This window comes from Symphalangus syndactylus, chromosome 14 (assembly GCF_028878055.3).
Source record: "Symphalangus syndactylus isolate Jambi chromosome 14, NHGRI_mSymSyn1-v2.1_pri, whole genome shotgun sequence".
Taxonomy (NCBI): Eukaryota; Metazoa; Chordata; class Mammalia; order Primates; family Hylobatidae; genus Symphalangus; species Symphalangus syndactylus.
The window spans coordinates 97,898,165-97,911,644 of NC_072436.2; the positions used below are offsets into that span (position 1 = coordinate 97,898,165).

Sequence of the window (13,480 nt, forward strand, 5' to 3'; positions counted from 1 at the left end):
ACACCCATGGCAAGGGGGCTGAGCAGTTGTCTATGGTATAGATGCTATATTCTATGACTCCTCTTGGCCCTAGCCATATCTGATTGGTACAGAGGGTCAAAGCTGGGCCAATCAGATTATCTCTCTCAAGATTCCGGAATTCTGAACTGTGGCAGAGATGGGGAGCTGTGGGAATGTGGTTGCTTTAATGGGAATGTTCTGGTGAGGAGATGCATTGACTCCAGATGCTTACATCCTTTCCTGAGGCTCAATTGTTCAACCTTTTCTTGAAATTTAATAAATTCATTATTGTGATTTGTCAGGGTTGATTTCTATTACTTGTCCTATGGAGTGGGTTACTATATTTTTGTCTTCTCACCTTCCCCTGGTGCTGCTGTTAATACATACGGTATCTTTACTGAGTTAGAAAAAGATGCCTGGCTCTGGGTGGACAAGTAAGAAAAAGCTGTTCTTTCTTCAGGCAGACACAGCCTCTCACCAGGGTGGAAGGTTTGGCCGGTGGAGCGCAGGCCAGGTTTCAGGCCATACTCTGCTCACTTCCTTGGCCCAGCCCTTTTGTACATTGCACAGATGACATCCCCATTTATGGCGGCCTTACACCTGTCCACCATGTGCTTTTGGGATGATCTGTCTTCTGCAGCTAGGCATCATTCGAATATGAAGGGCCATTCCAAACAAGATTCACGGGACGTGGTCTATCATGCAAGTCCTATTCTGGACTTTAAGGCTCATGACAAAGACGTTCAAAGTCAAACCTGCTCAAAGTCAAGACTTAAAGGAAACGTAGGAAAACTCTCTGGCCTGATAAAGTCCACAGAAGCTTCATCTTCTTCTGATGAATGATCTTCAGGCTTGAAAGGATGCCTTCCTCCAAACAGGCTGGCAGACATTCTTGAAATGTCAAAGGATAGGCTAGGGGTGGTGGCTACGCCTGTAATCCTAGCACTTTGGGAGGCCAATGTGGGCAGATTGCCTGAGCTCAGGAGTTCGAGACCAGCCTGGGAAATTTGGTGAAACCCCATCTCTACTAAAATACAAAAAATTAGCCCGACATGGTGGTGCGTGCCTGTAGTCCCAGCTACTCTGGAGGCTGAGGCGGGAGAATCACTTGAGCCCAGGAGGTGGAGGTTGCTGTGAGCCAAGATTGCACCACTGCACTCCAGCCTGGGTGACAGAGCGAGACTCCGTTTAAAAAAAAAAAAAAAAAAAAAAAAGAAAGAAATGCCAAAGGGTACTCCTCCATCCCCCTGTGAAAAAAACTAAAAAACTAGTGGTGAGAAGGTAAGAGCAAGATCACAGGAACAGATGACAAGGAGGCGTCTGAAGGCCACAATGAGAGTGACATGGAAACCAGCCAAGGCACTGATGGCCATGGGAAGAAAATGATCTCAAGGAAGAGATAATTCCTTGAGAGGAGGCTGCTCTAGCTCTGATTTGTTCATTCATTTTACAGTCAGGAAGCCACTCCACCCCCGAAGAAGGTAATATAAGTCCTACTACCTTTCTGAAAGGAAGCTGAGTACAGAAAAGCAAGACAGTAACTTTCCCAAGCCAGGGAACCCCTGTCTTCCCAACTTCTGCATCATGTAGACCATTTGTGTCTACAACTTACAGGAGGCAGTGCAGACTAGCAGTTGAGAATGTGAGTCTAGAATCAGAATGCCTGGGTTCAAACCTCAACTCTGTCACTTTCCAGCTATTTGGCCTTGGACATATTACTTAAACATTTGTGTGTTTTAAAACATGTACACAATCCTTTGACTCTCTTTCCATCAAGAAGTGGAGCCTCTGTCCCCTCCCTTTGAACATGGGTGGAAATATGGGAGTGCCTAGACAAATAGAATGTGGCAAAAGTGACGCTGTGTGATTTCCAAGGCTATGTCAGAAAAGACTCTGCAGCTTCTGATGATTCCTTTAGGGACACTCATGTAGGGAGGCTTCAGCTGCTGTGAAAGAAACTCAGCTACCCTGAGGCTGCCTTGTAGAGGGACTGCATTGAAAGTGAGAGATTCCTGAGGAGCCCCAGCCATCCAGCCCCAAGCAGTGTGAACCTCTTAGTCTAGACCCCAGCATTTGAGCTGACCTCAGCCGCAGCCACCAATTGACTGCAAACTCATGAGACACCCTGAGTGAGAACTGCCTAGCTTAGTCCCTGTCAACCCTCAAACTTCATGAACAAAATAAACGATGGTTGTTGTCTTAAGACCACTGTTTGGGGATAGTTTCTTATCAAGCAATAGATAGCTGATGCAGACTTTTCTATAACCTGGAAATGGAATGCTGCCATCACAGAACCTAAGTCATGCGGCTTTAGGACTGGGAGATGGGTAGAGATTGTAAGGACTTTGAGGATATTGTTGATGGAAGTCTGATAGTTCCCGAGGAAGTTGCTGGTGAGGGCTTAAAGGAAAGTGAGAAAATGTTATTAGAAGCAGAAGGAAAGGGGACAAACCCTTATTATGTGGTGGAAGAAAGTTAGTAACATTGTCACTTGAAGTTATGTAAGCAATAGAAAATGTGCCTAATGAAAGCCGGGCACGGTGGCTCACACCTCTAATCCCAGTACTTTGGAAGGCCGAGGTGGGCAGATCACAGGAGGTCAGGAGTTCGAGACCAGCCTGGCCAACACGGAGAAATCCCGTCCCTACTAAAAATACAAAAATTAGCCAGACTTGGTGGCTCATGCTTGTAATCCCAGCTACTCTGGAGGCTGAAGCTGCAGAATCGCTTGAGCCCAGAGGGCAGAGGTTGCAGTGAGCTGAGACTGTGCCACTGCCCTCCAGGCTGGGCGACGGAGTGAGACTCCCTCTCAAAAAAGAGAAAAAAAAGAAAAATGAAAAAGAAAATATGACTAATGAACTAATGCTTTGGGCTAAAACAATTTTTAAGCAGACTGTTGAAAATGCTAGTTGGATTAGAAAATGCTAGTTGGATTGTTTTAGCTGTATATGATAAAGACAGAGAAAGATGAGTTAAAAGGAAGCTTTAACTTTCAAGCAAAATTTATAAAACATATAAAAGAGCCAGGGGCTTGCTGGGTTTGAAAATAAATCTGGTTCTCATTCTCAGCCTCCCAGATGGCAAAAGATTCTCAAAGTGTGAAAGGGCTTCAGGACGAAGATAAAATCCAGAGTGGGACTATAAGAACCTTTGTTAAAATCTCAGAAATATCTAAGGCTTCATAAAATATTTTGAATAGACAAAGACCCTCTAAGTATTTCAAGAGTGTGCCTCAGTGCTCTCTTCAGCAGCACATATACTAAAATTGGAACAATACAGAAAAGATTAGCGTGGCCCCTGTGTAAGGATGACATGCAAATTCATGAAGCATTTCATATTAAAATAAGAACAAATTAAAAATAAAATAAAAAAGACTGTGCCTCACAGATCCTCTTCATTAAACAACAGGGCTTCTAAGTATCTTAAGTAAATTGTTTTACACCAGCCTCACATTGAGAATGTAGAGAATGTTTTCTTGATGAAACGTTTGGTTATAGCTTTTGACTAACAGAGTGAGCCCCAATAGGATTCATGGGAAACCCACACAGTTTTTAAAAGAATTATTTTGTCAGAAGCGCCACCAGCTTGGGCAAAAAGGGTCAGAATAGTGTGAAATGAAAAAAGGCTTTTGGACCCCCAAAATTCTATGGGAAGGAAACAAGCTGAAAACTACACAGTTGGAAACACCAGATATATTAGTCCGTTTTCACACTGCTGATAAAGACACACCTGAGACTGGGCAATTTACAAAAGAAAGAAGTTTAATTGGACTTACAATTCCACATATCTGGGGAAGCCTCACATTCATGGCAGAAGGCAACGAAGAGCAAGTCACATGTGACTTTGGATCACTGAGTGGCCATGTAAAAAACTCCAGCTATAGCTGGGCACGGTGGCTCATGCCTGTAATTTCAGCACTTTGGGAGGACAAGGCAGGTGGATCACCTGAGGTCAGGAGTTGGAGACCAGCCTGGCCAACATGGAGAAACTCCATCTCTACTAAAAATACAAAAAAAATTAGCCAGGCGTGGTGGTGGGCACCTGTAATCCCAGCTACTCAGGAGGTTGAGGCAGAAGAATTGCTTGAATCTGGGAGGCAGAGGTTGCAGTGAGCCAAGATCACGTCGTTGCATTCCAGCCTGGGCAACAAGAGCAAAACTCCGTCTCAAAAAAAAAAAAAAAAAAAAAAAAAAAAAAAAAAAAAAAAACGTCCAGCTACTTTGGGGCTGCCATGTTGGAGAGCTCATGTGGAGAGGCCACACAGATAGAGAGATGCCTGAAAGACCCTGGCTTTTGCAGCCTCCGCTTGTTTGTGTCCTCCCAGCCCAGGCGCCAGACCTGTGAGTGAAGAAGCCTTGAAAGTGATCCCATCCTCAGTCACAGTCTGATTACAACTTCGTGAGACCCCAAGCCAGAACTTCCCAGCTGATCCAAAGAAACCACGAATGATAAATGATTATTGTTGTTTTAAACCACTAAGTTTGGAGGTGGTTTGTTATTCAGCAGTAGATAACCTCTTTTCTAAGTGATCTAGAAAACAGGACAAACAATAATACCTACTTCAAAGGAGGGAAAACAAGTAAGGAGTAGATGAGTTAGACTTTGTAAAGCACTGCGCTCAGGGTCTGGTATGCAGCAAACTCTCAATGAATGTTATTTACCCTTTACAGAGCTTCTCAGTGGCTGGTATCTTGAATGATAGTGAGTCAAACAAAAGTGGTGTTTACTTTAAGTATACTCTATTTGAGAAGGAAGTATGTGCCTGACAGTGAATGTTTGTTGAATAAATGAAAAAAGAAAATGATTTTCTTTTTTGGGGGGTGGTCGCTACTCTCCAAAGATGGCCCTGGATGATATTCATTCCCTCGTAGAGTTCCTTCCCGTGCTGAATCTGGTCCAGGCTTGTAACTCACCTTAAGCAGCAAAATATGGCCAAAGTGGTGCCATGCCTTTGCCAGGCCTAAGCTTTAATAAGGCTTGGTGGCTTCCACTTTATTACTTCTAGGAGCCCTTAGCTGTGAGGTAAGAAGTCTGGATACCCTCTTGGAGAAATCCACATGAAGAGGAGATGTGGAAAGGCCACATGGAGAAGGAGGAGCCTGTACAGGATGGCAGGAGAGAAGGAATCCCAGCAATGCACCAGTCCCAGCCGAGCCCAGCCCTCCAGGTTCTTTCTAGAGTGCCTGACATGTGAGGCCACCATCTTGACTCAGCCAGCCCAGTCTAGCTCCCAGATAACTTCAGTTCCAGCTGCCATCTCGCTGCAGCAGCATAAAAGTCCCTTGGTGAGATCAGTGGAAGAACTGCGCAGCCAACTTATAAAGTTGTAAGAGATAATAAATGTTTGTTGTCCATTTTAAGCCACTGCATTTTAGAGTGGTTTGATACATACAGGTAGATAACCAAAAAGCAAGCGCCTGAGACAGCGCCTGCCGTACAGCAGGCATTCAATAAATATTGGCCGACTAAATGAATGAACCTCTTCATTCTCTTCCTGTCAAACCTTTTCTGCCTGGGTCTGGGCCTCCTGAGATGCCCTCCTCACCTGCTGCTCACTCCTCCTCTTCTGCCTTGCCCATGTCCCCCACAGAATAGGGGACTAAAGTAAAATGGGTGCTCCTGTTGGGTTCCCAAGTGCACAAAACTCTGAAACAGGTCTCCTTTGTGAGGAAATTCCAGGCTGTAGTCTCTAGGTATAATGGAGGCAGGTCTCTGTAAGTCTGTTAAGAGAAAAGAGAAGAGAGAATCTGTTCTGGTTCTCTCTTGGGTTTGAATTCCAGTCTCTCGAAGTCCTGACCGTGTGGCAATGAACTGCTGATTCAATCAACTTCTTTATCTGGAAAATGGGTTCAATGTCAAGGCCTTAGTGTAAAAAAGTAACCATGATGTCCTTGGTACAGCACCTGGAGTGTGGGAGGTGCCATGGGGTCATTAGTGTGTCTGCAACATGGATGAATCTCATAGACAGGATGAACTAGGTAAGCTAGTCGTGAAAGCACATACTGTTGGTGATTCCATTTCAATGAGGTTCAAAAAGAGGCAAAATTAATTGACGGTGAGAGAAGTTCAAAATCATGGTCACCTCTGAGGGGGAAGAATATTGACTGGGAAGGGGATCCAGGGAATCTTCCGGGGTATTTGCAATGTTCTACATTTCATCCAGGTGTATTTGTATATAAAAGTTCATCAAGCCACACCATTAAGACGAGTGTGTTTTACTGAGTGTGTTATATCTGCCTAAAGAAGTTGAAAAAATGTTCGCATGTCTTCCCTTCATGCAGGAGTGATCTTCAGGAATTCTCCAATTCTAGGGCCTCTTGCTCCTCGTGGGCTTTCTGTCCTGCCCCCTCACCCCAAGTCTGCCCTAGAGCAGCTTTGGCAATGATATCTTCCTGCACTGCATGAATCGGCTGGCACTGCCCAGCCTGGCCTGGGGCTGAGTTCCAGGATGGGGATCATGTTGAGGGATGGATTAACCTGCTCCTGAGAGGGCAGAGTGGCTGGGCTGGGGTGTCCTCAATGCCTCTGGGGTCTGGTGAGTGGGAAGGGGGTCTCATCCCTATACACGAGGGTGTCTGGCTGTGTTGGGGGCCAAGGGTGTTTGGAATAAGCAAGCAACAGCGGCACATCCTTGGCATGACGGGCCTGGTTCCTGGAAGGAGAGCAGGGAGGGGTGCTGCTGAGGGTGTCCAGGTTGGGCTGAAATGAAGAGCTTGTCCTGCTCACAACCCTGCTATTTGGAACCTGGAGCCATGACATCCCTCAGAGTTTCCATTCTCTGTGCTGCAGCTGTTGGTTACGTGTTTCATTCAAAATGCTTTGCAGGAAGCAGCAGGCTTCACATTCCAGGGTTTGTAGTCATTTTTTCTCTCAGAGCTCTCGGGCTGGGATTAGAATGTTCTTCAAACCACACTGTCCTCGGCTGGACTCCCAAGAGGAAGTGGGTGGGTCTCTGGGGGAAGAGAACATAGGCCTAAATTCAGGGACGGAATGAAAAAAGATTGGTCAGGCGCGGTGGCTCACGCCTGTAATCCCAGCACTTTGGGAGACTGAGGCGGGCGGATCACCTGAGGTCAGGAGTTCGAGATCAGACTGGCCAACATGGTGAAACCCCGTCTCTACTAAAAATACAAAAATTAGCTGGATGTGGTGGTGGGCACCTGTAATCTCAGCTGCTTGAGAGGCTGAGGCAGGAGAATCACTTGCACCTGGGAGGAGGAAGTTGCAGTGAGCCGAGATTGCACCACTGTATTCCAGACAGAGCAAGACTCCGTTTCAAAAAAAAAAGAAAAAAGATTAAGGCCAGCACAAGTAACTCCTAGAGGGGTCAGCTGAGTTGAGGCCCAGGTATGGTGAAGGGTAGAAAGCTGGTGGGTGGTGCCTCTTGCCCTCCCCAGCGTTAGACCAAGGAGAACGCAAAGCCTCTGGTGTGTGCACGCACATGTGTGTGTGTGGTGGGGTGGGGGCGGGGCCGTGAAACAGAACAGGGTCAGTGCTGGCCTTTTATCCTGATGGACCCACTCATGCTTCCTCTCACTGTGGTCACTGCCCTGGGGCTGAGGGAGAGAGTGACACGGCTGTCACTTGCTGAGGCGGCAGCAGGAGACGTATGCTCAGGTTTGGGGCAGGCAGGGGAGCACATTAGTGCATGGACCATATAGATACGTGGATCCAGACAAACAATGACGAATGTTTGCTAGAGTGTCTGCTATGCTCCTGGCACCCGGGTGGGTATTGGGAATAATACCATAGGAACAAGACAGACTCTATGGCTGCTGTCACAGGAAGGCCTGGCAGAGACGGCCTGGAAGGTGTCCACTGGGATAAGGGAGGGAAAACAGATTAAGGCAGTTGGGGGCTGGAAGGGGCCAGGCTCCAGTGGACAGAGATGGGAGCAGGCAAGTGTGGATGGCCATCGTAGATCCCGGGAAGGAGTGGTACTCAGAGAGTGTGAAAGAAGGGCAGAGCCCAGGAAGGAACTTGCAGGGGGTGTGGAGTGGCTGAAGATCTGGAAGGGGAAGGTGACGGACAGGATTAAGTCCTGGGGTCCTGAGACAGGGCTCCCTCTCCAAGTCATGAAAAGCCCAGAGGTAGGCTCAAGGGTAGGAGGAGGGGAAGGGGCAGGGGCCACAGGAAGCCACCCCTAATCCAGTGTCACTCTTTCCTTTGTGCTCCTGGGGCAGAGGGAAGGAAACCTTCCCTAAGGGGTAGACCCTCATTAGGCTCTAATGAGAGCCTAAGTCTGGCACTTTAGAGGTGACAAAGCACTTTTGCTTCCCATGTAGGCAGAATTCTAAATATGGCCCCCAAGATTTCCATCCAGACCCCGGAACATGATGAGACATCAAATCCACGATCCTGTGAAATTATATGGCAAAGGGATTTCAAAGTCATCATTAAGGATAGAAATCAGTTGACTCTGATTCCAAGAAAAGAAAGATGAGCTGGTAGGGGCCTAATCTAATCACACGAGCCCTTTAGAAGCAGAGGGTTTTCTCTGGCTGGGGGCAGGAGAGGAAGTCACAGATGTGAAGTGTGAGGGAGGGTTCGATGCATCTTTGATGACTTGAAGAAGGAGGGGACCATGTGGAAAGGACCCGAGAGAGAGCAGCTTCGAGGAACTGATAGGGATCCCTGGCTGACCGCCACCTCAGTCCTGCAACTGCAGGAGTGGAATTCTGCCACAACCCAAATGAGCTTGCAAGGAGATGCTTTCCCAGAGCTTCTGGAAAAGAGCTTCTGATAGGAGCCAGCCAGCTCACACTTTGATTTTTAGCTTGTGAGACCCTAAGCAGAGACTACAACTGAGCCCACTTGGACTTCTGACCTGAAGTGTGAAATAAGAAATGGGTAGTGTTTAAGCTGCTTTGTAATAATTTGTGATGCAGCAAAAGAAAACGAATATACTCCACTTTCTCATTTCACCCTGAGAAGGTCTTTGGGAAGCATCTGATGACTCTCCCTTTGCAGATGGGACAGGCTAAGTGAGGCCCTCAGTTTGCAGGTGTCTGGCGGGGGCTCAGGGCTGAGCCTAGCTGATTTTTTGGCATCACAAATGCTTTTCCCACCTGAATGGCCACAAAGGAACCACAGGCACTCAGCCTTGGCCAGGAGCACCAGAGGTGGGGGACCTGCATCTCACACTCTCCTTTCTAAGACGCACCTCGGCAGATGCAATCCTGCTGGAGCCTGCAGGGTGCAAAGCCATCCCAGCCCCGCCACCTCCCTGGAGAATAGCAGAGCTCTTGGCAGAAACCAGAGAAGGGCAGTGACCTCAGCCTCCCCCTTCCTCTCAGATGACAAGTCTGGGCTCTGTTAAGGCAGGAGACAGGAACTGAGATCCAAGGAGCCATGAGGTTTGGCTTCCCCTCCCCCACGTCCAGTAAAAAGCATTCTCTGACTTGTCAGGATGGGGATTTTTTAAATTTTATGCTTGCTTTCTGAATCATTTGTTGCGCACAGTTGGGCATCTCCTAGGAGTCCAGAAATGTTTGCAGGGAGGGAGGTTTTGTTCCTGCTTTATTGATTAAAAAGCCCTAATGAAGGTTTTCTCATTCCTGCAGAGGCCTTTTCTAAAAACCTCCTTAATTCTTCCCAGATGGTACCCAGTTCTCCCTCCCCAGCAGGGTGGGGCTTCAGAAAGTAGGAGGGCTTTGTGTCTGGCCAACTGGGGATCTCAGCTCTGTCACTTAGTCCCTGAGGGGTGCATGGGGGCAGGCAACCTCCCCAAGCCTCAGTTTCTTCAGAAGGAGTTTCTAAGATGCAATGAGCCAACAGATATGCACAAGGTCCCTGGCAGGCAAGAAGGAAGCACTCACTATTGCTTCCTTACCCGCTTGCCTGACCATAACACAAGAACTACCTTGGAAATATTTTTTCGACGAAAGAAAACAATTTTGATTCTCATGACAGGCAGGCCTGGTCGGCCAGCAGCAAGAGTCTTCTGTCAGCAAAGTTTGCCTTTGTGCTTTACCTTCCTGAAGCTACTTCCTCTATCTGTGTCGCATTTCCTTCTTTCCAGCCCTCCCTGGCCAGATCCCAGGCCCTGGGAGGGGGGACACACTAGAAACCTCCGCAAGACTCTTCGAGTTCAGTATTGCAGAGGGAGGTCAGGGTTGAATGGTGGAATCCCAGGCCCTGGGGCAGATGGGCCAGTGTGGGAATATTTTCAGGCAGGGGAGGAGGATGTTGCCAAGGTCCCTCCAGGTGTCTGTCGGGTGGGGACCAAAAGCAGTGGTTGTGCAAGCCTCTCCTGCTTGAGTTTATCCTGACTATTTGCAGATTTCGAGGTTTGAGCTGAATCCTCTTAGAAGTAGCTTTTGCTGTCCTTGACATTTGAGAAAAATCTGCTTGACTTCAGCAGGTCCTGGGGGCAGAGTTTAGGAATGTGGGAGTGGTCATGTGTTTGTCGGGGTGAAGGGTGAGAGGAGCTTCAGGGTCTGGGCCCCAGAATAGTTGGCCCCATGACAAGAAGATTGGAGGGTTGGTGAGGCTGTTTTCTCTGCTGTTCCCCGTGGCTTCTGGGGTATTCTGGGATGGATGGTATTTGAGGGTCAGTGCAAGTCCCTGGGATTTGGGAGTAAAGCTAGTTCCTCTTGGGGAAACCTTCCAGGGCAGAGGCTGAAGGAGGTATTGGGGGATGAGGGGGGTGTCCATGAACTGGGGCCCTATGCTCGGACTGGGATTTTGAGGCCAGGGCCCGGTACTGCCCTCAGCTGCCTCCACCCTCCTCCCCTGAGCTGTGGGCTTAGAGCTGAGCCAAGCATAAAACAGACAGCCTCTCTCTGCTTCTCTGTCCCCACCCCCATCCTGACGAAGTCTGGTTTTCATCACTCATTAATCACTGCAGCTTCCCACAGCCTGTGTCTGTCTGTCCACACTCACCAGACCCCTGGGCCCTGGGGGGATGGATAGACAGACAGGCAGATGGTCTTTAACTTGGGGAAATTTCGGGTCACACTGTGAGCTGCTCCCTCCCCCAGGGCAGGGGAGAGGCATGCTTCCTGGGTTGTTAGAGGTCACCCCTACCCCCCAGCCTGGCCTGAAACTGCCAGCCCGGCCCACCTCACCCTGGCAGCAGGCGACTGGGGCCATTAGCTGTCCTGTTCACCAGGAAGGAAATGGGTTGGAGGGCTGAGGAATTCTAATGAAGCTTCCCCAGCTGGCAGGCCGGCTGGCGGGTGAGAGCTGGCACCTCCACCCCTGCTAGAGTTGGTGCCAGCCCTGTCCGGCCTGGCCCGCTTGGTGACCACCTGCCGCTGTGGGAACCCCGGCCTTGGGCCGCCTCGCAGAGCCCCTGAAGATTCCCAGGCACTGGGGTTCTCGGCCCCTGCCAGCCCACCCTGCTCCCCTCACATCACCTCTCTGCTCCTGTCCTCCCTCCCCTTCCCCTTGACCTCGTCACCTTGACTTCTCTGAAGGAGATGGGGCCTCCAGGGTTGCATTGCCATGCGTGACCCCACCCACCAGCCTCTCATTGCACACCACCCCCCCCAGCCACCAACTCTGGACTCCTGAGGACTGATCTGGTTCTTCTCTGACCCACTGTCAAGCTGGAGCTACTCATAGCCTCTCTAGGCCTCAGTTTCCTGGACTCTAAAGTGGGGTGAAAATTGCAGTTCTGCTACATCTCTTAGGGTTACCCTCCTGCTATGACTACTTAGAATGCCATTGATTGAGGGTCTGCCGGGTGTGGAATATGATGTGCAACTGGTGGGAAAGAGTACCAGGTGCCCTAGGTAGGGTGCCGAGGGTCACCCTCACTGTCATCCTCATCCCAGGGCCATAACATCACTGAATTTGATCACAGAATTTGCCTTCTGGGCCCTCCTGGCTTTTGTATACATTTCTCTAGGACCTCCCTGCTGACCTCGGCCTCGCCTGCCTTCCTAGAGGATTTGTCTTTTAAAATAGGAGGCTAAAGAAAGCAGCGTTTGTCTCACAGAAAAAGCATTCTCTAAAAAAAGCGTGAGGTTCTAATGGCGGTACTTCAGGTGCTGCTGTAGTTGAGTGGGGGACATTCTGGGTGAGGCAGAGGGGTGTGGCGGGGGTGTGTGTTTCAGTTAGGTGGCTGCTAGCTTATCTTACCTTGCGTGGGGCGGGGAACCCCAACCACTACACTGGAACTTTCCCCCTCTCAACCCTGGACTTGTCCCCCTCCCCAAATGTCCGTCATGGGAACTGGGTACACAGTGGCCATTGTGGTGTGGGAGAGGAGGAAAGCAGTGGCAGTTGAGAGGGCCACTTTTGGAGTCGGACAGTTTTGGGTTTCAATCCCAGCTCGACCATTTGCAGGTTGGATGACCCTGGCCCCTGTTTCTTCATCCATAAAATGAGGATCATCACAGCACTGCCTACCTGCTGGGGCTGTCAAGGATTAAGTGATATAATATGGTTAAAGTGCTCGGTCATGGTGCCTGGCCAGAGAGGGTGCCCCATACATGGTGGCTACAGTGCTAGGAAGCCCTTAGATCTCCCAGATACCATGGCCTGCCCGCCACGCAGGGCACTGGCTGAGGGCTGGTGGGCAGCACAGCCTAGGGCTGGGAGTCGTGGTGAGGAGTGGCAGGCAGCCATGGGCTCCCCGGTGGTGGCCACAGCCGAGATCTGGAAATGAGACCGAGTGTGATCTTTCCTCCCCTAGTCCCATGCTCCGTGGTCCCCCAGAGCTGCGTCCCTGGAACCCAGGAGCCTCCAGCTCTGGCTACACGCCAGCCTTTCCTCATGCAGGCCTCTGTCTTTACAGTCTCCTGTTGGCTCATCTGCCCTGGTGGGTGGGAGCTGCTTCACAGAGGATCAGAAGATGACATGGATCCTCAAATGGTTTCCACTGGCGCCAGAATGCCGCACGGCAGCCAGCTCTCAGCATTGCCATGCGAGATGGCAAGATCCCCAGCAGGGGCAGAGCCCCTCAGACAGCAAAGCCTGCCAGAACCAGGATTCTGAAGTCACAGAACTCCTTCCCACAGATCCAGGATACACATCTGCATATCATTGCACAGCGGTTTGCATACAGTTGCATCCAAGTCCACATCCAGTCCCTCCATACTGTTCCTTTTTCCACCTCTAGTAAGAATGAATATTTAACGTGCCACTCCAGAGTTATAGTAGCTAAGCCCCCAAACCCAGTTCCATCCATTTCAAGTGTGTTTTGAGGGCCTGATGTCTGGACCAGCATTTTTTTATTTTTATTTTTTTTTGAGACAGAGTCTCGCTCTGTCACCCAGGCTGGAGTACAGTGGCACGATCTTGGCTCACTGCAAGCTCTGCCTTCCAGATTCATGCCATTCTCCTGCCACAGCCTCCTGAGTAGCTGGGACTACAGGAGCCTGCCACCACGTCCGGCTAATTTTTTGTATTTTTTTTTTTTAGTAGAGACAAGGTTTCACTGTGTTGGCCAGGATGGTCTTGATCTCCTGACCTCGTGATCTGCCTGCCTCGGCCCCCCAAAGTGCTGGGATTACAGGCGTGAGCCACCGCG

General features: G+C 49.5%; 1 non-coding gene across 1 annotated transcript; it reads left to right on the forward strand.

The window, feature by feature from the left end:
- The first annotated feature begins 3,235 nt into the window (after window positions 1–3,235).
- Window positions 3,236–3,342, forward strand: LOC129463253 (U6 spliceosomal RNA). Its single transcript, XR_008651062.1, has one exon. It is a non-coding gene; the product is annotated as a U6 spliceosomal RNA (small nuclear RNA).
- Window positions 3,343–13,480: the final 10,138 nt, after the last annotated feature.